The sequence below is a fragment of the Papio anubis genome, chromosome 15, assembly GCF_008728515.1.
Source record: "Papio anubis isolate 15944 chromosome 15, Panubis1.0, whole genome shotgun sequence".
Lineage (NCBI taxonomy): Eukaryota > Metazoa > Chordata > Mammalia > Primates > Cercopithecidae > Papio > Papio anubis.
Genome location: NC_044990.1, coordinates 57,501,200 through 57,526,839, shown reverse-complemented (window position 1 = coordinate 57,526,839; position 25,640 = coordinate 57,501,200). Strand labels below are relative to the sequence as shown.

At 40.3% G+C, this 25,640-nt stretch overlaps 1 pseudogene; it reads right to left on the bottom strand.

The window, feature by feature from the left end:
- LOC101017588 overlaps positions 1–3,180 on the bottom strand; it is a 46,065-nt pseudogene extending 42,885 nt beyond the window's left edge.
- Between the last annotated feature and the right edge of the window lie 22,460 nt (positions 3,181–25,640).

Genomic DNA, 25,640 nt, shown 5'->3' with positions numbered 1-25,640 from the left:
TTTCAAAGGTGGCTGGATCCAGCAACCAAAGCGTCAAAACTTATCAAGTCCTGGTGACAGAAAGGCCTCCTTCTTCACTTTTTGAAGGGCAATTCCGGATCTGGCATCTGAGCGGCTCCTGCTGTTGCCAGGCCTGCAGCAGGTACACAGAAACTCAGAGGAGAGGAACCGTGGGGAATGTTCATTTGTTATTTATTTATAAACTTGCCGTGCCACATCATGTAAAATTAACACCTTTAATGGACTCCTGCCTCAGTTGCTTGAAGGACGAGCTTTCACCAGCCAAGGCCACCCACTGGCTTCCAGGAAGTATTGCTGTGTGTTTGCTTTGGGCTTCGAGTTCCATGGAGTATACCTGCTGAAGTCGTGCCTGTGCCCAGCCGGTCAGCAAAGGTCTGTCCCATTAGAGAGAATGTTCAGGAAGTGGAATCTTTGGGGTTTTTGTGCTGAAGAGATGAGTGATTACTTTGGAGCATAAATTCCTTTCTCCATCTAGTTAATGAAGAGATTTACTTCAACATTCATTTATTATAAATTGGAGGGGGGGATGGCTTCTCCCACGTGCCAGCATCGAGAGGGTCCCTTTCCTGTAAGAGTTCATAAATAATCAACGTTTACAATGAAAAGGTTTTGTAAGCATTATCTTTTCCTGTCACAAAAATCCCCTCATGTTTCTACGGGAAGACCAATATAGTTTGCAGACAATGATTCTGGAACAAAAATGGCTTTATACATAGGGAATGGACGTAAGCATTTGGGGATTTCTAAGGAAGAGCTCACCTTCTATACACACCCCATTGCTCCAGCTTCAATGCCTAAAGTTCCAGTCTAATTCTGTAACATTATCGAAATGCAAATAATGTCTGTGAGAGTGGAGGAACAGGTTAGGTTATTCAACAAACATTTGTCAGCTTACCATGTGCTGAGTATTGCACTTGATAGATATAAAGGCTGTAGAAGAGATCATGGTCTAATGGTAGCAAGAAAAAAAGTGACAGATAATTAAAATCCAACTTTAAGTATTATAGTTGAGGCCAGTGCTGAGTGGTAGGGAAATAGAGAGGAAGGAGGATTAATATTGCCCAAAGAGATTGGAGAAGGCTTCAGAGAGAAGACACTTTCTGAGCTTGAAGAATGGATAAACTTATATCCAGATGGGAAGAAAAAAACAATTCCAGTTAATTTTTGAGGGAGCAATGACAATATGTATTTGAATCCTTGCTGGATGCCAATTGTTGTGTGAAGGGTCAGGCCCCGTGTGAAGTGCTTTAGACCCATCATCCAGTTCAATTCTTACAAGGGAGGAGCATTGTCAGTGCCTTATGTGTCAGAACACAGAGAAGGCCCCCAGAGGTTAACTAACCTGCCCAGTGTTGGAATTCGAACATAGGGCTATATACTCCCCAGCCAGTGCTCTTATTGTGGCCCTGCAGCATTCACCGCTGCCTTTTTCCAGAGCCATGGGGAAGTATGACCTGTTGGGAGATGGCAGAACCATGGGGAAGTATGACTTGTTGGGAAATGGGTGAGATCTAACATGGCTGTGAGTTGAGAGAGAGAGGGTGCTGGGAAGTCAGGTTGTGACCAGATTGTGAAGAGCTTTGAAGGCTGTAAGACGTTTGAACTTTGTACTGTATCCTGTAGGCAATGGGAAGCCAGCCATTGGAGGTCTTTGAGTGTGTGTGCTTGCATGAGGGAAAGAGAGAGAGAGAGAAAGACAAAGACGGGGTGAGATTAAGAGAGAGAGAGGGAGGGAGGGGGTTATGTTTATCTTTTAGAAGGACAACTATGGGCTGGCACGGTGGCTCATGCCTGTAATCCCAGCACTTTGGGAGGCCAATACTGGCAGATCATGAGGTCAGGAGATCGAGACCATCCTAGCTAACACGGTGAAACCCCATCTCTACTAAAAATATAAAAAAATTAGCCGGGCATGGTGGCGGGTGCCTGTAGTCCCAGCTACTCGGGAGGCTGAGGCAGGAGAATGGCGTGAACTGGGGAGGCAGAGCTTGCAATGAGTCAAAATGGTGCCACTGCACTCCAGCCTGGGCAACTGAGCAGCAAGACTCCAACTAAAAAAAAAAAAAAAAAAAAAAAAAAAGGACAACTAAGGCAATGTGTGGCAGATGAACTTCAGAGAAGGGTAGTAGTGGTGGGTGGGGTAGTGAGATGAGGAGTGAGTTATGTTATATCTTCTGCGAGATACAGCATAGGTTCGAATGTAGGCCTTCCACTCATTGTGGTACAGAAAAGTTGACCAATTTTCGGTTTAAGAACATGTAGATTTGAAAGGTGGACACGTCTGTAAATGACTAGCTGTGGCATCCTAAGCAAATTAGGTAAGCTCCTTTTACATAGTCACAATGCCAGCCTCAGTCTCTTCACCTGTAAAAAGGGGATAATAATAGTATTTTCCTCACTAGACTGTTGTGAAGATTAAATAAGATAGTGATCTATGGTCCAACGCCTGGTTCATTGCACATTTCCTATTATTGATAGCTATTACTCTATGAGCACTTTCCAAGGAGAGTTATTTTATCAGACTACTCAGCCACCCATGAAGGCCATGAGGAAATGGAATTTGAACACTCATTGATGTGTACAGTGGGTGGCAGGTAGAGTAGAAATGAAGGAGAGTAACAAAGTTCTAGAACATTCTCCCAGAGTGAGAGCTGGGCCTGGAAGCTGTGCAATGATGTCTACAGTTAGATGGGAAAGAGGAAACCAAGAGAAAATTGAAGGCAAGCATTCCTTCCCAGAGTGGCACTGGAGATGAACTTAGGTAGTGCACAGATGAATATCGACCTTGTGATGATGTTATATTTATTCTAGTTATTGCCAATAATTACTTCTGTGTCTTTTCCTCCATTCACTGTGATGTTATGAAGTGGGTCTGTCTGAAGATAAATATTAAACAAATAATAGTGCATGTGATGTGTGGATATAGCAAAAATTGTGAATATGGTCTGAGGTTGGGGACATGTGGTGCTAGAGAATGTGGCCTTCTCCAGGACAGAGAACTTACCTGATGCACGATTCTCTCTCACCCTGGTATGTAGCACCACAAGCCTGGCAGAATGGATGCTTGGTAGATGTTTGTTCCACCAAATCATGTTCCCTGCTGGTACTCTGGGAGCACTGTGAGTTTTTAGTATCAGCTTCATGCACTGCTACTGTCATTCTTTCTTAGAGGTCGTCTCTTGCCTTTTCTATCTCTCAACAAGGGGATTTCCACTAACAATACAGATTCTAAATTCTATGGTGTATAATACATACATGCTGAATTTACACCAAATAAATGAAGGAGGTGTGCGATGCTCTCTGTAGCCTTCAGCAGGGAACATAATAAAATGATTAGGAGCAAGGGCTTAAGGTCACACAGACCTGGTTTCAAGTTCCTATTCTACTGTTCATAGCCACTTAACCTAGGGTAATTCATTTAATTACTCTAAGACTCAGATTTCTCATCTGTAAAGCAGTGATCTGATAATAAAAGTACTGAACTCATCAGGCAATTATGAACAGTAGATTATATAAATGATGGAAAGTACTTGCACAGGACTTGTTAGAAATACTTAGTAAATATTTATTATTATCATAGTAATATCATGCTAGCTATGGGGACTGTAAGTTTCTGGTTTCTGCAGGTAGAGTGTCCAGTTTATGTCTGTTTTGGAAGATAGTACATGCTTCATCTGTTGCCTACCACAAGACCTGGCACATAAATGTTTACTAAATAAAGGGGGTAATGAATAAACATGAAAAGAGGAAGTGGAATGAGCTGATTTTAGGTGATTTGAAGACATTTTGCATACATGGTTTAGTAAGCTTTGTTATTAAACACAAGGCAAGATGACTTGTGTTTGCTGACACAAAAGTAAATGGCCACTCTCCTTTTAAAGAGTGATAATCTGTCAATATACGCATCAGTCAATATCACCTTTGCTTCTCTGCTTTTCCCACTCCCAGAGATATCATAGGTGAAACTAGCATAGGAGTTAGATACCTTTTAAGCAAAAAGCACTTGGGGCAATACAGGACTTGGCAAGTATAGCATAGCTCATGCAGTGTTATAACTCTGGAGTCTGAGAGGCTGAATGTTTTTACTCACCTAAGAAATGCAATAATCCCTTCTGAATATACTGCCTCAAGCATAACACTGCTCATAAGATAAGAAGTGCATTTTGACCAAGATAACCAAAAGGTCCCCCTCAGCTTGACTCAACTTTAGCCAGGCAACGCTCGGGCCCTGACCTCCCTTTTCTTAGAGTATTTTACTTTAGAAAATTTGCAATTGTAAATTCTCTCTCTGCCTTTATGAGATGTAAATCTCTTACAACCTAGCAATGTGTTTCTCCCTGAGCTGGGATCTATCTCTCTGAAATGTAACCATTGAAGGTGATAGCACCCCTCTCGTGGTCTCTGCGGGGAGGATAGGAGCCTAACTTCTACAAAGGACAATTAGCAAATACAGATGGCCTAATCACATTGACTACCCTCCCCCTAATGTCTTGTGGTACTTTTCCATCAGCTTACCTCAGGGTTAAAGTACTCCTGCCTTTTGTTTCAGTGAAGTTGAGTTCAGCCTCTCTCCCCATTGCAGTAGTCTTGATTGAATAAAGTCTCCCTTGCTATTTTTAGCAAGTGTACAGTGCAATTTTTATTTTATAGTTCCTTGAATTAAAAAGGGGGGAGGTGAAGACTCACCCTGTGAATTTACTGACTGTTGCTAAAATCAGCATGTTGCCCATCACTATCAATCAGACAAGTCCCACAATATCCAAAGCCTTCTGATAGTGAGTTTCACAATTAATTAATGAGACAGAATAGGGTGTGGATTGCATGATTTTAATCTGCACAGAAGAGGGTGCTGAAAAGCCTCAGGTTGAAGACCCAGCACTCTGAGGTCAGCCAATACAGAAGGAATGCTGCTCAACTTTCCAAGCCAGGGCTTGACTAATATGCTAATGTCTTTAAAAAGCACACTGCTTTAAAAAAGTAAAGAATGAGGTTCAGTGGATCTGAGATGGGATGAAAGACAAAGAATTTGAAATATCTTTGCCAGGGTGGGCTCAGTGAATTCCGAAAATTAGTCAGATAATTGATTTTATCAATGTGTTTTTATCAAAATATTCAGATCCAACTTCTTGTTGAAATAACAAGTTTTGAGGGGCACATCACTCCTTTCCCTAAAACTTTTTCCTGGTTTATGTTGGACTTAAAGATATCATTCAGCCTTCTTGAAGTGGCTCGTGGTCTTGTCTCTATCTCTCTCTCCTACTTTCTTACTGACCCCCTCTCATGCCTTGTGGTCCAACCATTCTGACCTGCCTAAAGTCCTCTGGATGGGCCATGTGCTCTGCTGTTATGACTGCTATTAGCTCTGTCTTAAAGACTTTTCTACCATTTTTCACCTGTCAAACCTAGCCAATCCTCTTGGAAGCCTCCAGCAGCCTCACAGGGTTGGGGTCTCCTTCTTGATACCCTTAACCATCCAGTTCATAGCCCCATGGCATGAGAGTCATAAGATGTATCAATGTTGCTTTTTTATGTGTCTAAATTCTCCACTAGGGTGAGGACTCTTCCTTGTCCATTCTATGTATTCCCAGCGGAGTTGCTAGACCCAAGAGAAGTACTAGATAATACTTTCTGAAATAACTTACAGGTGCATAGTATCAAGAGTTCAGGCTGAGTCTACAAAGTGAAGGGAAAGATGGGTCTGCTTCTAGTGCTAGCAGTGACTATCAAATGCTAGCAGCAGCTGTAATAAGAGCAATAATTTCCCAGGTCTTCTTGACTTTAGCCAAGTTTTAGTAAATCTGTTTTTACTCTAAATATCAAAAAGTAGTAGCTTTAAAGGGACAGACTCTTTATTGACCTTAGGGACACTGAATGTTCCTCAAAAACCTACTTAGAGGGCATGATTTGAGCGTACAGATTAATCAGTGTGATGCTTGCCTGATAAAGAGACCCATTTCACTGAAATAGAAAGATCTACTTTTGGGTCTTGATGTTTTACTTGGCTGGTCTCTGAGACAGCCCTAACCATTACACCCCATGTGGGCCATGCCTGTTGGCCTTAAGTCTCATGAGGGATTGGAGTTCAGCTACCTGCAGCATTCTTTACTTTGCTCTTTTGGTTCCTTTCCTGTCATCATTGACACCCTTACTTCTATAACACCTACCCTTTCTCCCATTCTTTTCTTCCTGTAAATTCTGGTGATCTTATGTCATTACATTGAAAAAGAACTACTCTGCTCACCATAAATTAGCCATTCCTGCTAAGACAGAACAGAGACATTTCAGATGCCGTGGATGTCTTTTCCCTGCAATGTACAGGTCAGCTTTGCTGCAGTTACGCGTGTCTGGTTGAAATGCTTCATGCCTGGGCAAAAGGAGAAAGGAAATTTTTTTGAGTGTCAGCCCAAAAGTGATGCTTGAAGCGCTCTCAATATTCCAACATCTTATGGCACTTTCTCAGTTCAGTTTGCTTGGTAGTCATTAGATGTCTTCAACTTGATGACTGGGTGGTAAAAAGAAGTCTTAATAAGTCAGCATTTTTATTGTATAAAATAAGAGTTTACCAGTAAATACTAAATTTTTTAAATAAACAGTATGATTGATGCCCTAAGTTCTAAGTGTTATTTTGGATCAAACTCTACGTGTACTGATGAAAATGCGCTTGAGGAATGACAACCTGTGTGCTTCTCTATTAGAGGTAGGCAGTAATTCCAGGCACAGAGCTATTAAGGATTAGGGAGTCTGATGGATTGGCAGCCTCCTCAGTCAATACCTGATGCCTAAGTGCAGAGAGGATTCAGTCCTTGGCATGATGTGAAAGGCCTTTTATGATGTGGTGCTTGCCTGCTTCTCCAGCCTCATTGGTGAATGTTCCCCTCCTTATCTCACCTTCTTCTGAGTCTCAGCTGTGTGTTCTCTCCCTAAAGATTTGTCGTATATGCACCCACAGAACCCTGTGAGTATCGCCATCCTAGAACTGAGAATAGCATATTGTAGTTATATATTTACTTTCCTTTTTTTCACAGGATTGTGAACTTTCTTGAGACTAGAGGCTGTATCTTATTTATCTTTGGATCTTCAGAAACTAGCACAGTCCCTCTTTCAAGGTTAGCACTGACAGAATCTAATTTTTTAAGATTCATCAATAGAAATATATTATTATTATTATTTTTAGTTCAAGATTTGTATATATTAAGACTTTGGGCCGGGCGCGGTGGCTCAAGCCTGTAATCCCAGCACTTTGGGAGGCCGAGACGGGTGGATCACGAGGTCAGGAGATCGAGACCATCCTGGCTAACACGGTGAAACCCCGTCTCTACTAAAAAATACAAAAAACTAGCCGGGCGAGGTGGCGGGCGCCTGTAGTCCCAGTTACTCGGGAGGCTGAGGCAGGAGAATGGCGTAAACCCGGGAGGCGGAGCTTGCAGTGAGCTGAGATCCGGCCACAGCACTCCAGCCTGGGCGACAGAGCGAGACTCCGTCTCAAAAAAAAAAAAAAAAAAAAGACTTTGGTACTATTTTGGATATTTACTTATCAAATATTCACAAATTAAAATTTTTACTATAAATTTCTTTTAAAAATCACAGAAATGTTTGTAAAATAGAGAATAGAGAAAAATCACCCATATTCACATTTTTTTCTGCTTCTTTTAGCAATATTTTAAAAATACTTTCTCAAATGAATTTCAGAATAGTTTCATCAAATTTGCATTCTAGAAATTCTTACTGGGACTAGAAATGCATTAAATCTATAATAGATTTGGAAAGAACTGTTCATAGTTTTTAGTCTTCCCATTAGACACATCATTGCTCCTGCCAGTTTTGCAAACCTCATTCTTTTAGAATGTTTGGAAGTTTTCTTCACTAAGATTATTTTAAGGTATATTGCTTTTCATAGCTTTAGATTCTGATTAAAAGTACACTGGCCTCAGGCGGGTGCGGTAGCTCACGCCTGTAATCCCAGCAGTTTGAGAGGCTGAGGTGGTCGGATTACCTGTGGTCAGGAGTTCGAGACCAGCCTGGCCAACGTAGAGAAACCCTGTCTTTACTAAAAAAAAAAAAAAAAAATACAAAAATTAGCTGGGCAAGGTGGTGGGCGCCTGTAATCCCAGTTACTCAGGAGGCTGAGGCAGGGAGAATCCCTTGAATCCGGAGGTGGAGGTTGCAGTGAGTGGAGATCATACCATTGTACTCCAGCCTGGGTGACAGAGCGAGACTCACAGAGTGAGACTGTCTTAAAAAAAAAAAAAAAAAAAATCACTGGCATCAAATATTCAGCACGCTGTTTTCACCAATCCACCTACTGAAGTGCAAAGTCCTGAGCCTCCCTTCCTCCAAATCTCCAGTCTACTTGTGGAAGTACCAGGACTCCGGAGAAGAGTGGGGAAACTGTGGGAATCCATACCTTGTGGGGCTCCTGTTCCTGCATCACCACTCTATGTAATATAAGTTGGAGATCAGTATCAGTTTGTGAGATTTCTTTACCCTGCTTCTGGATTGTTGTCCTAGTGAGTGAGAAAGAGGTCTCTAGTGGGAGACTCTTAGGGTATGAGGAATAGCTCATCCCTTCTCTATATACAGTTAGGAAGTAACAATGGATAGAGTGAGCAGAAAATTGGTGTCCCAACTCTGATAGTCTGTTCTATTGATTTCCCCCCTAAAGATTTCTACAATGCATAGATTTGTGGGTTTTTTTCCTTCTTTTCTTTCTTTCTTAAAACAAAACAAAACAAAACAAAAAAACAGTTCATGGTTCACTCTACTAAACAGGTTCAATTTTGCAGGCAAGTGCTGTGTCATCATTATCAAATCTCACTTTCTTCAAATATCTTAACAGGTCATTCTGTGACTCAGACCTGCTTTTCTCATGAAACTTCTAAACCCAGCCTAAACTGCCAATCTGTGGAACCCATGAGCAAATAAATAGTTGTGGTTTTAAGTCACTTGAATTGGGTGGTAGCTTTTTGTACAGCAATGACTAACTGATACACTCTTCTTATTTCCAATCACCTTTCATACTTTATGAGAAGGAAAATAAGATAGTACTTGAAAATAGTAGTCACTGAATGAATAGTTGTTGAATAAATAATTAAATGAATGCACAAATGCATGAATGAAACAGTGTAATTTTTTTCTTAAATTTCAGGTTTAAAACAATTCATCTTGATACCTTGAATGTTGGTTTTCCCCTCCATTGCTATATCACCTGGTGCACACATTTCTAGTAGCAGCAATTACACTGAATTGCAGTTATTTATGCATGTGTTTCTTTATATTATGAGGAATTTGAGGACCAGGACTATTTTCTAGCTATTTTTGTATTTTTAGTGCTCATATACTCAGTGCTCCCAAAAGGTTGATTCTCTGGGGATTTTAGAAATTGGAAGTTTTGACCTTCGGAAGCTGAACAGCAGCTCTATAGGCTGCAGTGATTCTAGACTATGACTGAAAATTAAAATAATCTGAAGCTTTAAAAATATATCAGGGCCCAGTATCATTTCAGCAGTCAATTCAGAATCTCTAGGGGTAGAACCAGGCAATGCCAATTTGCAACCAGGACTGAGAACCTCCAGGTTTAAGTGTCCTTAAGGTTTATTAGTATTAGCACCAAACAAATGATTCTCTCCAGCAACAAGGAAGACATATTAGGAAATAATTTGGGATCACTAAATATTCTTACTTTCCAAGTTGAAACATTAATGATAATTGAAGTGCTAAATATTATGCTATACATATGAATATATGAGTCTATGAATTACATAGGAAAATTCATTAAAAATTATGTTTAATATTTGACATAAAATTGTCTTTTATTTTTCCTTTAATATTTTATCAAAGCTATAAAAGTTTCTACAGTTTTAAACATTTTTTTTGAAAAATGTCAATTTTATTTTTCCATTTTCTTTTCAATCAAGAATTTTATGACATTTTAGTGTTTATTCCTTGGTGTTGATTTTGAATATTTAAAAATGGGTCATTAAAATATTTTTTTTGTTCAACAATAGCTCATTTAGAACAAATCACTCAAGATATTCTCTCACATGAATAGCTATGCTGCAAGGTTTCAATTTGACAACATTAAGCTCTATATTCTTATTTCTTAAACAACCAAAACATATCTATAGATTGATTTTAGTGCACCTTTTTTCCCCACTTGAATTCACTATGATTGAAAGTTCACAGCCTTGGTTACAATATATAATTTGAGAAATAACCAACAATGTCTCTAGTGATTAAATATTCAAGTTTGCAATTATTTTGTAACTTTTGTTCTGCTCTTTGCTCACTCTAAAAATTATCATAAAATTTTGAAAGATGTCCTCAGTGTAGAATATGTCCATAAAATATTAAATATTCAATTTTCCTCTATCATGGCTTGAAAAATTCATAATTACATGATGATCCACATAATAACTCATTCTGAAAAGTCATATATGGCACTCCCTCTGTGACTGAGTTAATAATTTACTGCTGTGTGGGATTTTCACTCTGCACTGTTAGTCTTGGGAACATTTATTAAGCAAATGTTCATTTTCAAAGATCAGGATGTGAATGAAGAGGGTAAGAATTTAATGAGGAGTGACAGACAGGTGAACTGATTCCATATAGAACTTTAGTACAAGGGAAAGCAGAGAGCTTTATCTTTCGTTGCCTCGATAGACACCTGAAATGAAATATAGAAGACAGAGGGCAGAGAAAAAAAATGATGCTCTCCTGCAGGGGCCAACTGAGGGATAAATCAAGGGAAGTGAGGAATACAATTCAGGTCATTTGAAAAGATGCCACTGAATGTGGCTCTTTAAGCTTATAGAATAGAGGGGATGCTCACTTTTTATTTTAAAGTCACCAAATCCTGTCAAAAGAGAATATTTCATGTCTCATTTTTTTCCCTTTGGTATCCCAAATTTTCACTGCCAAAAGCTTGAGTGACCAAAGCATGTGATTGAATAAGCAAAGAAGTTTCCACAGAACTGGTTACTTTAAGGGCTTGCAATTGCTTAGAGAGGCTTTTAGGAAACCCATGTTATTTAAATGAAGACCTAAAATACAGCATCTAGAAATAAATCTTACAATGAATAATCTTTATTCTCTTATTTGGGTCAGTTCTGTGAAAATACAAGCAGCGTGAATGAAGCAAGAAGTTTGTGTTTGATTTATTAGATAATTACATTATGTGGGTAACTGTGACCTCACTTTTCCATGTTGCCTTGGGCAGATCTTAGATATTCAGAGAAGTGATGGGTCACCAGGAGTCATCAGATGGAACCAAGAAGGAAAACTGTTCAGTTACCTTATTATTATATTAATTTTTGATTGACAAATGTTGAGACTCAATAAAAGGGTACGATGATAGGTTACTTCTATGCCCTTTTAAGTGATTTTTGGAATATGATGCAGGTTAAACAAATATATAAATAAATAAAACTAAAAGAAATGACAATAAAAGAGGCCACACTACACACATATTATTTGAAATTTATTGAAGATTTATCTGTAGTCACCAGTTTTAATATCTCCACACTTCAATTTTTTTTTTTTTTTTTTTTTTTTTTTGAGACAGAGTCTCGCTCTGTCACCCAGGCTGGAGTGCAGTGGCGCGACCTCGCTCACTGCAAGCTAGCCTCCCCGGTTCACCATTCCTGCCTCAGCCTCCCGAGTACCTGGGACTACAGGCACCAGCCACCTCACCCGGCTAATTTTTTTGTATTTTTAGTAGAGATGGGGTTTCACCATGTTAGCCAGGATGGTCTGGATCTCCTGACCTCATGATCCACCTGCCTCGGCCTCCCAAAGTGCTGGAATTACAGAGGTGAGTCACCGCGCCTGGCCTGCACTTCAATTTTTTATTGGTGAGGATAAGTTATGAAAACCAGAGTGGGGCACCAGGAAGGATGTTAAGGAAGCATCAAATTTTGTTGATTGAAAATAACTTTGCTTTGTTTTGTTTACCCTTAAAAGCAAAGTTTATATTTGAGGTCCTGGATCATCATTATTGAACTTTGCCTGAGCCTCGTGCTTCTGTAAAACAGCGAAGTTGAAAATATATGTAGATATAAGTAGACCCGATTCAAGTCCCAGCTTTGCCAAGTTGGCTGTGTGACCTTAAACATGTCACAATTCTGAGTTTGTAATCTCAACTGTGAAAATGTGCATCGTAAACAAGAATATCATTTCGGAATTCACACAGGTCTGAAAGCCCATGGTTAGAGAGTGATGCTGGTGTTTCCATACAATTTGATAATCCTAAAATTTTTTTTTCTCTCTTTACTGTCCCAATTATTATTTTAGGGACATATAAAATAAGTCCCTATAGTTCTTCAGGTTTAACTTATTTTAAAAATCAACCTTGTTGAAGTATGCGTAATACAGAAAACTGTACATATTTAATATATACAACTTGATAAGTTTGTAGATAAATATATACCAGTGAAACCATCACCACAATCTATGCCATAAACATATACATTATCTCTAAAAATTTCCTTCTACCCTCTTTATTATTAATATGTGTGTGTAGTAAGAACACTTAACATACAGCAGAGTGCCTAGAGTTAACAATACTGTATTGCAGGGGTCCCCAATCCCCAGGCCCAATCAGTCCATGGCCTGTTAGGAACTGGGCTGCAAGCAGGAGGTGAGCGGTCAGTGACCGAGCCTTATCGCCTGAGCTCTGCCTCCTGTCAGATCAGCAGCAGCATGAGATTCTCCTAGGAGTGCGAACCCTATTGTGAACTGTGCATGCAAGGGATTTTAGCTGGCGTGCTCCTTATGAGAATCTAATGCTTGATGATCTGTCACTGTCTCCCATTGCCCCCAGATCAGACTGACTATTTGCAGGAAAACAAGCTCAGGGCTCCCACTGATTATACATTATAATGAATTATATAATTGTTTCATTATATATTACAATATTACAATAACAGAAATAAAATGCACATAAATGTAATGCACTTGAATCACCCCGAAACCATCCCCCACACCACCCCGTCTGTGGAAAAACTGTCTTCCATGAAACCAGTCCCTGGTGCCAAACAGATTGGGGACCACTGCTGTATTGTATACTTACACATTTGCTAACAGGGAGGATCTTGTGTTAAGTAATGGTAGCACATCTAATGTTTTGTTTAAACTGGTTTTTAATCCATATTAAGAGGTTGTGGATTCTTAGATTTGAACATATATTCTTAGGGTTGGCCAGAAATATTTGTGCTAAAAATGTATCTTTGGACTTCCATTTTATTGCCTGGAGATGTTTACCATTTCGACCAATAATAAATGCCTGAGATTTCCCTCCTATGCATTTGTGTAAATCTGGGCTTCAAATTTATCTAAAGATTTGGGTAAATGCCAAGGCTGTGTTTTCAAATAGTCAGGTACTTTGAAGAGCTCTGTCTTCATTGTTCTCCTGTTGATGGCGATGTTAATGGAAGCTGACCTTGACTGGCACTCAGTGAGAAATCAATGAGATATTTTTTCAAGGTGTTTGAAAAGGTGTAAAAAAGGTTTGGCAACTGTTTTTAACCCAGGCCCAGATTTTAAAACCAAGTTGCTCATGTTTTATTAATAGAGAATAATAATTTTTGTAGTATTATATTTTACAGATAGTTTGAATGAAAGAGAAAGCCTGTGTTCCATTTTGAATGTCCTAGATGGGTGAAATATGTCAATTACTCTATTCTACATGTGTTTATTAAAGAAAGCATTTAACATTAATGTTTATTTAAAAGTCCAAATGGGCCTAGTCTTTCCTCTTAGTCTCCTGGTTTTGTCCTCATTCTTTCCAGTTTTCACTTTCAAATAATATATAATGTAAATTCTAGCTTATTCTTGCTGAAACCTATACTGTACCAGTGGTCAGTTTGCTTATATTCATTACAACAAGTCACCATCCTAAGAAAGCCTCAATTTTCAAGACTGATAGGGACTGGGAGAGGATTTATCACCAATTTCTTTGCATCAGAATAAGTCAATTTCCTCATCAAAAATATTAGTTACCAAGGTCTAAATGAGGTCACTTTTAAATGCCAAGTGGAAATAGAATACTCAATAGTTTACCCTAAGTAATTTATCTGACTATAAATTTCAAGATGAATGAAGGCAGAATTTTAATCATTGCACTGAAAAAACTCAAACTGATTGTGTTTCTACTATAAGAATTTGTCAAAACAATAATAACGGTAACAGTGAACATTGGAAACATATTTTTCTCAGATATCAAATACAAGTTCATCATTAATATGTGTTCTTCTATGGTAATACCAAAAAGCATGAATACATACGTAAAATACACACTACTCACATACAGATCATTAAAAGTGGTGAACAATACAAAGTATAAATTTTCTAACTGCAATAACAATATTTTGTAGGATATGTAAACTAGAGGCTCCACTGAGTTGCTCAAAAATTATTTGGTTAAAGGGTAAATACACCTTGTACATCATAATGAAAGTCTTATAGGTAGGGGTGGAGATTAACACTTCAGGCTGTCTACAGAATATTAATAAAATTCAATATATTTTCTAAAAGGTATAATTTATATTTTGTGGAAATGAGACCCTTTTCTAATAAAATTCTTCTGTCCTTCATTCTGTTCATATAATTTTGCTATAAATCATCCTGTAGGAATTTTTCCCCTAAATATTCATCTCAGGGAGAACCTATTTAAATAAGCCCTCTTAGCAAGATCTTTCAGAATTAAAATTACACCACAAGCAATACTTCATCTAATATGTTTCCTTCTATAGAATTTTCTTATGCTAAAATGATGTTTTTACTGAATTCCATTAGGATAAAATTGTTGATTTGAGGTGACTTTGATAGTAAAGAAACTCCATGTTAAAAGATCATCAAATTATCCTTAGTCTTTTTAATTGTAGTGTGTCTGAATTTGTACCATTGCAGCTCCTTGCTGCTTCCCATCTACATACATAGTGAGAAAAACCTAAGGGCATTATTCTCAGCTTCACTGCAAAGAAAGAATAAGAAAGAAGAAAAATTGCTGCTGGATGTACTAGGTTTCCTAGGCTTCTAGTAAACTAGAACATTATGCTCTTTCTTAGTCATTTAAAGCATATTTTACTCTACTATCTGGTAGCCATTAGAAAAAAATTCTTTTATTTCTGATATAATAAGTAATTTGATTTTTTAAGATGTGAAGTACAATGTGGCAAATAGACATATCAGGCATTCATAGGTACACATACACACACACACACACACACACACACTACATTAGTGTCAGGTCTTTGGAAGGTCTCAAATACTGGGAGTGTCTCTTGAGGGTATTACAGGAGGGTTCCATAGGAAACTCATGCTGCAGAGCTCAGAGAAGATTTTGGATAATGTAGTTAGTAAAACTCTCGCTTTACAAATTATCAGGTGCTTTACAAGTGAACATTCAGATACTTTAATTCACCTGTTTCTTGTATCTGCTCATTGAGGTAGGTGAAATGGGCTTTACTGCCTTCTTTTTCCATATGGAAACGGGTTCAGTCAGGTTACCTGACCTCAATACAGCTCACAGCATTGTTTTCTGATGCAGAGGCCAGGATCCTTTTACATGACTTTTACATGATGTAACGGAAAGTTGACTTTCAGTCAACTAATACTTTTTGCTCTTGGGCTCTCACGAGGCCTTCACATCATTTCAGTCCCAAGGATCAAGCAGGAGATGAGCTTGGGGATCAGATTAAATGTATACATTTATGGTTTGCTGTGGGATATATGTGGGAAGCGGTAATGTGCATAGGCTCCACAGTTGTTGCAAACATTAAGCACCTGATAAACCCTCTGTATGGGCCATGGGGCATCACAGACTATAGCATCAATGTGTTGGGGAATATCTCTCTGCTCCACCATCCTCAGTGTCATCTGTCTCCCATACCTGTAGATCCCTTCATGGTCTCAAGTTGGCTGCCACATCCCAGGAGTCATTGGCAGACAGACAATATCAGCAAACTTATCAGAGAGGAGTTGAGCCTCTTCTAATGCACATGTCTGCATGATACAAAATAAGGGTTCTTGTGGCGAGATATGACAGGAAGCATTTGAAGCGGCAATAACAAGTGTCTGCCCAGAATGCATAGAGAAATAAGGTAATATTTGGCTTCTTGCATTTAAAAAATAGGATTTTTACAGCAAGAACGGAGACTTGTTATCTAAATTCCTTCATCTGCTCTGCTGGCATGCCATTAAGCAGGTTTAGCAGGTGAGAGTTTGATGTAAAAGAGGTCTTCAGACTGGAGAAGTGGGGAAGACATAGTCTTCTTTGGCTCCAAAAGATTGTGGAGAGAAAGAGAGGAGGAGAGTGAGATGTTGTCCTGTTTTCCCTTCTTGGGGTTGGTCTGGGGACGTGCCTGCGGGGGAGGGGCACTGACATTAAGTAGGTGTTAGGGAGCAGTGAAAGCACAATGCGCGTGCCCCACTCTCACATTTGGAATTCTGGAAAAATGCTAATTTGCCAAGAATCTTATTAGGAGGGACTAGCATTGCAGTCAGCACAAATAACTTGCTGGCACTGTTTTTTTTTTTTTTTTTTTGAGACAGAGTCTCACTCTGTCTCCCAGGTTGGAGTGCAGTGGTGTGATCTCGGCTCACTGCAAGCTCCACCTTCTGAGTTCACGCCATTCTCCTGCCTCAGCCTCCCGAGTAGCTGGGACTACAGGCACCCGCCACCGCGCTCAGCTAATTTTTTGTATGGTCTCGATCTGCTGACCTCGTGATCCGCTCGCCTCGGCCTCCCAAAGTGCTGGGATTACAGGCGTGAGCCACCACGTCCGGGCGGCACTCTTGAGGCTTTCTCAGGTTCTCTGCGCAGTAGAAACTGAGTGGACACATAGCCGACCCGTCTTCAGGACAGCACAGCGGAGGACTGAGTTCCATGAGCAAAGGAACTGGCTAGTGGACATGGTGGAGATGCAGAATTTTCCCAGGAGCCAAAAGAATAACCCCAAGTTCATCACCTACAGGACTCACAGCCGACAGGTAACTCAGGACTTCTCATCAGAGCTGTGCAGTTGCTAGCCATGGCATACCAAGAAATAGCATATCAGCTAGTGCCAGTCTCCATCCTCTGCCAGAATCGTGAAGCCACTTACTCCTTCCCCTTTATATGTGGAAGCTCTATCTGGGATAGAAGCAAGGAAGATATTGGGCTATCTGAGAGCCTGCACCAACCAAGATGAAGTGAGTCAATATTTCAACCCCTTATGGTCTGAATGTTTATGTTGCTCAAAAATTCATATGTTGAAATCCTAACCCCCAAAGTCATGGTATTAGGAGGTAGGGCCTTGGGATGTGATTAGTTTATGGGGCAGAGCTCTCAGGTGTAGGATTAGTGCCCTTACAAAAAAGGCACAGGGGAGACCCCTCACTCCTTCTATTATGTGAAGTTACAGTGAAAAGACGGCCATCTGTGAACCAGCATGCTGGCCTTCGCCAGATTCCAAATCTGCTGGCACCTTGATGTTGGACCGTTCAGCTTCTAAAACTGAAAAATAAATTTCTGTTGTTATAAGTTATACCTGGTTTATGGTATTTTGTTGTAGCGGCCTGAGCAGACTAAGACACACTCCCTCCATGTTGTCTATGGACACGGGGTGGAGTTTGGAGACAGTTCAGGGTTTCATAGCATGGTTCCTTTTTCACTGAAGTATTGGTTCCTCTAGTGTGGTATGACTTGAAAAATATCAACATACTTATGACATACCTGTTTAGGAAAAGGAGGAAAATGTTTAACACGCCTGTATGATCCCTCCTCCATACTATAGGAATATTTTGTTTGTTCTTATGTATAAGAAGAAAGTACTTATTACTAACATAGCATATTAATGTAACGAAAAGAAGTGTTTATGCTAAGGAAATCTTTACTGGGAGGTATTTTTGAGATAAAGCCTAATTCTTTAATTGCCATTAATTTGTACCCAATTAAATAGTAGGCACTAAAAACTGTAGTGAGTATAAATGTGGGGAGTCAAGGGGATGATAAATCTGAAAACGCTGGGGGAGTTTCACCTGTGGAAGATAAGACGAAGTTAAGTCTTTGTATGAGTGAGAATAAATTGCCAGCTATGGATCTATAAAGGGTTCTGTTGATAAAATTACAATCAATGTAAAATTGCTTTATAAGTTCTAAAGCATTATGAAGGTATTATCTCTTTATGTTTTATTTTATTCTCTAGTTCCAGACAGCATGAGTAGACCCAATGGGTAAAAAGTAAGAGGAAGCAGCTTGTTAGAAGTTCACCAGCGGAATGTACTACCTTAACCATGATAAATCAAGATAAATCAAGGGCAGGGTGGAGCTCTCTCTTTCAGGGTGAAGGTGGATGTGCTTTAAGACCTCTGTAAGGCTCTAGGTCTCCACTGTTCCAAGAAACAATTTCTTTTATTTATTTTTAGATACTTTTATTTTTTATAATTTAAATAATATTTTATTATACTTTAAGTTCTAGGGTACGTGTGCACAACGCACAGGTTTGATACATAGGTATACATGTGCCATGTTGGTTTGCTGCACCCATCAACTTGTCATTTACATTAGGTATTTCTCCTAATGCTATCCCTCCCCCAGCCCCTGACCTTTGACAGGCCCCAGGGTGTGATGTTCCCCGCCCTGTGTCCAAGTGATCTGATTGTTCAGTTCCCACCTATGAGTGAGAACATGCGGTGTTTGGTTTTCTGTCCTTGTGATAGTGTGCTGAGAATGATGGTTGCCAGCTTTATCCATGTCCCTGCAACTTTCTAGTAGAACATTTGTCCATTTATGGGGTTCCTTCCCCTGAAATTGAAGAGGCTAAGTGATATACTCAAGGCATAGATCAGGTAAATGGTGGGTTTTTACACCTGTGAGGATACCTGAGCCAGATGCTTGCTACTGAGAGTGTGGGGCTGGAGCCAGGATTAACAGCATCACCTGGGAGCAGGTTAGAAAGGCAGACTCCTAGCCCCACCCCCTGGGATTCTCAGGCCAGCACGCCAACAGGATCTTCAAGGCGTTCCTGCACACACGGAGCTGGACACTTAAAGAACTCCTGTAAATGTTAGACTCCCAAGTGGACCCAGAGAGCTCCTACCTGGCAGGCAGTTGCGTTCTCTGATCCAAAGCACCTGCAGCTGAGACTCCTGCTCGCCCTCACCCTCCTATCCAGACAAGTAGCTAAAGCCACAGTGAACCCAACGTGTTATTTTGGGTTAAAATCGGTGGTGCCCATTGTAAGAACAAATGCAAATTAAAAATAAAAAGCTTAATTTCCCCTGTTGAAATGAGGAAAGAGATTCCCCTAATTGCCTGTACTTTCTTTTTTTTTTTTTTTTTTTTTAATTTATTTATTATTATTATACTTTAAGTTGTAGGGTACATGTGCATAACATGCAGGTTTGTTACATATGTATACTTGTGCCATGTTAGTCTGCTGCACCCATCAACTCGTCATTTACATCAGGTATAACTCCCAATGCAATCCCTCCCCCCTCCCCCCTCCCCATGATAGGCCCCGGTGTGTGATGTTCCCCTTCCTGAGTCCAAGTGATCTCGTTGTTCAGTTCCCACCTATGAGTGAGAACATGCGGTGTTTGGTTTTCTGTTCTTGTGATAGTTTGCTAAGAATGATGGTTTCCAGCTGCATCCATGTCCCTACAAAGGACGCAAACTCATCCTTTTTTATGGCTGCATAGTATTCCATGGTGTATATGTGCCACATTTTCTTAATCCAATCTGTCACTGATGGACATTTGGGTTGATTCCAAGTCTTTGCTATTGTGAATAGTGCTGCAATAAACATACGTGTGCATGTGTCTTTATAGCAGCATAATTTATAATCCTTTGGGTATATACCCAGTAATGGGATGGCTGGGTCATATGGTACATCTAGTTCTAGATCCTTGAGGAATCGCCATACTGTTTTCCATAATGGTTGAACTAGTTTACAATCCCACCAACAGTGTAAAAGTGTTCCTATTTCTCCACATCCTCTCCAGCACCTGTTGTTTCCTGACTTTTTAATGATCGCCATTCTAACTGGTGTGAGATGGTATCTCATTGTGGTTTTGATTTGCATTTCTCTGATGGCCAGTGATGATGAGCATTTTTTCATATGTCTGTTGGCTGTATGAATGTCCTCTTTTGAGAAATGTCTGTTCATATCCTTTGCCCACTTTTTGATGGGGTTGTTTGTTTTTTTCTTGTAAATTTGTTGGAGTTCTTTGTAGGTTCTGGATATTAGCCCTTTGTCAGATGAGTAGATTGCAAAAATTTTCTCCCATTCTGTAGGTTGCCTGTTCACTCTGATGGTAGTTTCTTTTGCTGTGCAGAAGCTCTTTAGTTTAATTAGATCCCATTTGTCAATTTTAGCTTTTGCTGCCGTTGCTTTTGGTGTTTTAGACATGAAGTCTTTGCCCATGCCTATGTCCTGAATGGTACTACCTAGGTTTTCCTCTAGGATTTTTATGGTATTAGGTCTAACATTTAAGTCTCTAATCCATCTTGACTTAATTTTCGTATAAGGAGTAAGGAAAGGATCCAGTTTCAGCTTTCTACTTATGGCTAGCCAATTTTCCCAGCACCATTTATTAAATAGGGAATCCTTTCCCCATTTCTTGTTTTTCTCAGGTTTGTCAAAGATCAGATGGCTGTAGATGTGTGGTATTATTTCTGAGGACTCTGTTCTGTTCCATTGGTCTATATCTCTGTTTTGGTACCAGTACCATGCTGTTTTGGTTACTGTAGCCTTGTAGTATAGTTTGAAGTCAGGTAGCGTGATGCCTCCAGCTTTGTTCTTTTGACTTAGGATTGTCTTGGAGATGCGGGCTCTTTTTTGGTTCCATATGAACTTTAAAGCAGTTTTTTCCAATTCTGTGAAGAAACTCATTGGTAGCTTGATGGGGATGGCATTGAATCTATAAATTACCTTGGGCAGTATGGCCATTTTCACGATATTGATTCTTCCTATCCATGAGCATGGAATGTTCTTCCATTTGTTTGTGTCCTCTTTTATTTCACTGAGCAGTGGTTTGTAGTTCTCCTTGAAGAGGTCCTTTACATCCCTTGTAAGTTGGATTCCTAGGTATTTGATTCTCTTTGAAGCAATTGTGAATGGAAGTTCATTCATGATTTGGCTCTGTGTTTGTCTGTTATTGGTGTATAAGAATGCTTGTGATTTTTGCACATTAATTTTGTATCCTGAGACTTTGCTGAAGTTGCTTATCAGCTTAAGGAGATTTTGGGCCGAGACAATGGGGTTTTCTAAATATACAATCATGTCATCTGCAAACAGGGACAATTTGACTTCTTCTTTTCCTAACTGAATACCCCTGATTTCTTTCTCTTGCCTAATTGCCCTAGCCAGAACTTCCAACACTATGTTGAATAGGAGTGGTGAGAGAGGGCATCCCTGTCTTGTGCCAGTTTTCAAAGGGAATTTTTCCAGTTTTTGCCCATTCAGTATGATATTGGCTGTGGGTTTGTCATAAATAGCTGTTATTATTTTGAGGTACGTTCCATCAATACCGAATTTATTGAGCGTTTTTAGCATGAAGGGCTGTTGAATTTTGTCAAAAGCCTTTTCTGCATCTATTGAGATAATCATGTGGTTCTTGTCTTTGGTTCTGTTTATATGCTGGATTATGTTTATTGATTTGCGAATGTTGAACCAGCCTTGCATCCCAGGGATGAAGCCCACTTGATCATGGTGGATAAGCTTTTTGATGTGTTGTTGAATCCGGTTTGCCAGTATTTTATTGAGGATTTTTGCATCGATGTTCATCAGGGATATTGGTCTAAAATTCTCTTTTTTTGTTGTGTCTCTGCCAGGCTTTGGTATCAGGATGATGTTGGCCTCCTAAACTGAGTTAGGGAGGATTCCCTCTTTTTCTATTGATTGGAATAGTTTCAGAAGGAATGGTACCAACTCCTCCTTATACCTCTGGTAGAATTCAGCTGTGAATCCATCTGGTCCTGGACTTTTTTGGGTTGGTAGGCTATTAATTATTGCCTCAATTTCAGAGCCTACTATTGGTCTATTCAGGGATTCAACTTCTTCCTGGTTTAGTCTTGGAAGAGTGTAAGTGTCCAGGAAATTATCCATTTCTTCTAGGTTTTCCAGTTTATTTGCGTAGAGGTGTTTATAGTATTCTCTGATGGTAGTTTGTATTTCTGTGGGGTCGGTGGTGATATCCCCTTTATCATTTTTAATTGCGTCGATTTGATTCTTCTCTCTTTTCTTCTTTATTAGTCTTGCTAGTGGTCTGTCAATTTTGTTGATCTTTTCAAAAAACCAACTCCTGGATTCATTGATTTTTTGGAGGGTTTTTTGTGTCTCTATCTCCTTCAGTTCTGCTCTGATCTTAGTTATTTCTTGCCTTCTGCTAGCTTTGGAATGTGTTTGCTCTTGCTTCTCTAGTTCTTTTAATTGCGATGTTAGAGTGTCAATTTTTGATCTTTCCTGCTTTCTCTTGTGGGCATTTAGTGCTATAAATTTCCCTCTGCACACTGCTTTAAATGTGTCCCAGAGATTCTGGTATGTTGTATCTTTGTTCTCATTGGTTTCAAAGAACATCTTTATTTCTGCCTTCATTTCGTTATGTACCCAGTAGTCATTCAGGAGCAGGTTGTTCAGTTTCCATGTAGTTGAGCGGTTTTGATTGAGTTTCTTAGTCCTGAGTTCTAGTTTGATTGCACTGTGGTCTGAGAGACAGTTTGTTATAATTTCTGTTCTTGTACATTTGCTGAGGAGTGCTTTACTTCCAATTATGTGGTCAATTTTGGAGTAAGTACGATGTGGTGCTGAGAAGAATGTATATTCTGTTGATTTGGGGTGGAGAGTTCTATAGATGTCTATTAGGTCTGCTTGCTGCAGAGATGAGTTCAATTCCTGGACATCCTTGTTAACTTTCTGTCTCGTTGATCTGTCTAATGTTGACAGTGGAGTGTTGAAGTCTCCCATTATTATTGTATGGGAGTCTAAGTCTCTTTGTAAGTCTCTAAGGACTTGCTTTATGAATCTGGGTGCTCCTGTATTGGGTGCATATATATTTAGGATAGTTAGCTCTTCCTGTTGAATTGATCCCTTGACCATTATGTAATGGCCTTCTTTGTCTCTTTTGATCTTTGATGGTTTAAAGTCTGTTTTATCAGAGACTAGGATTGCAACCCCTGCTTTTTTTTGTTCTCCATTTGCTTGGTAAATCTTCCTCCATCCCTTTATTTTGAGCCTATGTATGTCTCTGCGTGTGAGATGGGTCTCCTGAATACAGCAGACTGATGGGTCTTGACTCTTTATCCAGTTTGCCAGTCTGTGTCTTTTAATTGGAGCATTTAGTCCATTTACATTTAAGGTTAAGATTGTTATGTGTGAACTTGATCCTGCCATTATGATATTAACTGGTTATTTTGCTCGTTAGTTGATGCAGTTTCTTCCTAGCCTCGATGGTCTTTACATTTTGGCATGTTTTTGCAATGGCTGGTACCGGTTGTTCCTTTCCATGTTGAGTGCTTCCTTCAGGGTCTCTTGTAAGGCAGGCCTAGTGGTGACAAAATCTCTAAGCATTTGCTTATCTGTAAAGGATTTTATTTCTCCTTCACTTATGAAACTGAGTTTGGCTGGATATGAAATTCTGGGTTTAAAATTCTTTTCTTTAAGAATGTTGAATATTGGCCCCCACTCTCTTCTGGCTTGGAGAGTTTCTGCCGAGAGATCTGCTGTGAGTCTGATGGGCTTCCCTTTGTGGGTAACCCGACCTTTCTCTCTGGCTGCCCTTAAGATTTTTTCCTTCATTTCAACTTTGGTGAATCTGGCAATTATGTGTCTTGGAGTTGCTCTTCTCGAGGAGTATCTTTGTGGCGTTCTCTGTATTTCCTGGATTTGAATGTTGGCCTGCCCTACTAGGTTGGGGAAGTTCTCCTGGATGATATCCTGAAGAGTGTTTTCCAACTTGGTTCCATTTTCCCCCTCACTTTCAGGCACCCCAATCAGACGTAGATTTGGTCTTTTTACATAATCCCATACTTCTTGCAGGCTTTGTTCATTTCTTTTTCTTCTTTTTTCTTTTGGTTTCTCTTCTCGCTTCATTTCATTCATTTGATCCTCAATCGCTGATACTCTTTCTTCCAGTTGATCGAGTCGGTTACTGAAGCTTGTGCATTTGTCACGTATTTCTCGTGTCATGGTTTTCATCTCTTTCATTTCGTTTATGACCTTCTCTGCATTAATTAGTCTAGCCGTCAATTCTTCCACTTTTTTTTCAAGATTTTTAGTTTCTTTGCGCTGGGTACGTAATTCCTCCTTTAGCTCTGAGAAATTTGATGGACTGAAGCCTTCTTCTCTCATCTCGTCAAAGTCATTCTCCGTCCAGCTTTGATCCGTTGCTGGCGATGAGCTGCGCTCCTTTGCCGGGGGAGATGTGCTCTTATTTTTTGAATTTCCAGCTTTTCTGCCCTGCTTTTTCCCCATCTTTGTGGTTTTATCTGCCTCTGGTCTTTGATGATGGTGATGTACTGATGGGGTTTTGGTGTAGGTGTCCTTCCTGTTTGATAGTTTTCCTTCTAACAGTCAGGACCCTCAGCTGTAGGTCTGTTGGAGATTGCTTGAGGTCCACTCCAGACCCTGTTTGCCTGGGTATCAGCAGCAGAGGCTGCAGAAGATAGAATATTTCTGAACAGCGAGTGTACCTGTCTGATTCTTGCTTTGGAAGCTTCCTCTCAGGGGTATACTCCACCCTGTGAGGTGTGGGGTGTCAGACTGCCCCTAGTGGGGGATGTCTCCCAGTTCGGCTACTCAGGGGTCAGGGACCCACTTGAGCAGGCAGTCTGTCCGTCAGATCTCAGCCTCCGTGTTGGGAGATCCACTGCTCTCTTCAAAGCTGTCAGACAGAGTCGTTTGCGTCTGCAGAGTTTTCTGCTGCTTTGTTGTTGTTGTTGTTGTTGTTGTGTAGCTGTGCCCTGTCCCCAGAGGTGGAGTCTACAGAGACAGGCAGGTTTCCTTGAGCTGCTGTGAGCTCCACCCAGTTGGAGCTTCCCAGCAGCTTTGTTTACCTACTTAAGCCTCAGCAATGGCGGGCGCCCCTCCCCCAGCCTCGCTGCTGCCTTGCCGGTAGATCACAGACTGCTGTGCTAGCAATGAGGGAGGCTCCGTGGGCGTGGGACCCTCCCGGCCAGGTGTGGGATATGATCTCCTGGTGTGCCTGTTTGCTTTAAGCGCAATATTGGGGTGGGAGTTACCCGATTTTCCAGGTGTTGTGTGTCTCAGTTCCCCTGGCTAGGAAAAGGGATTCCCTTCCCCCTTGGGCTTCCCAGGTGAGGCGATGCCTCGCCCTGCTTCAGCTCTCGCTGGTCGGGCTGCAGCAGCTGACCAGCACCGATCGTCCGGCACTCCCCAGTGAGATGAACCCAGTACCTCAGTTGAAAATGCAGAAATCACCGGTCTTCTGTGTCGCTGGCGCTGGGAGTTGGAGACTGGAGCTGTTCCTATTCGGCCATCTTGCTCCGCCCCCCGCCTGTACTTTCTTATCTCTTTGAAATGTATACAAATCCTTTTGAAAACTAAATAGGCCTTTTGTCAGCTTTATGACCTAGGAATGCTTTCTCTAGAACCTGGGAGACATCTCTTGAAACGTAATTGTAC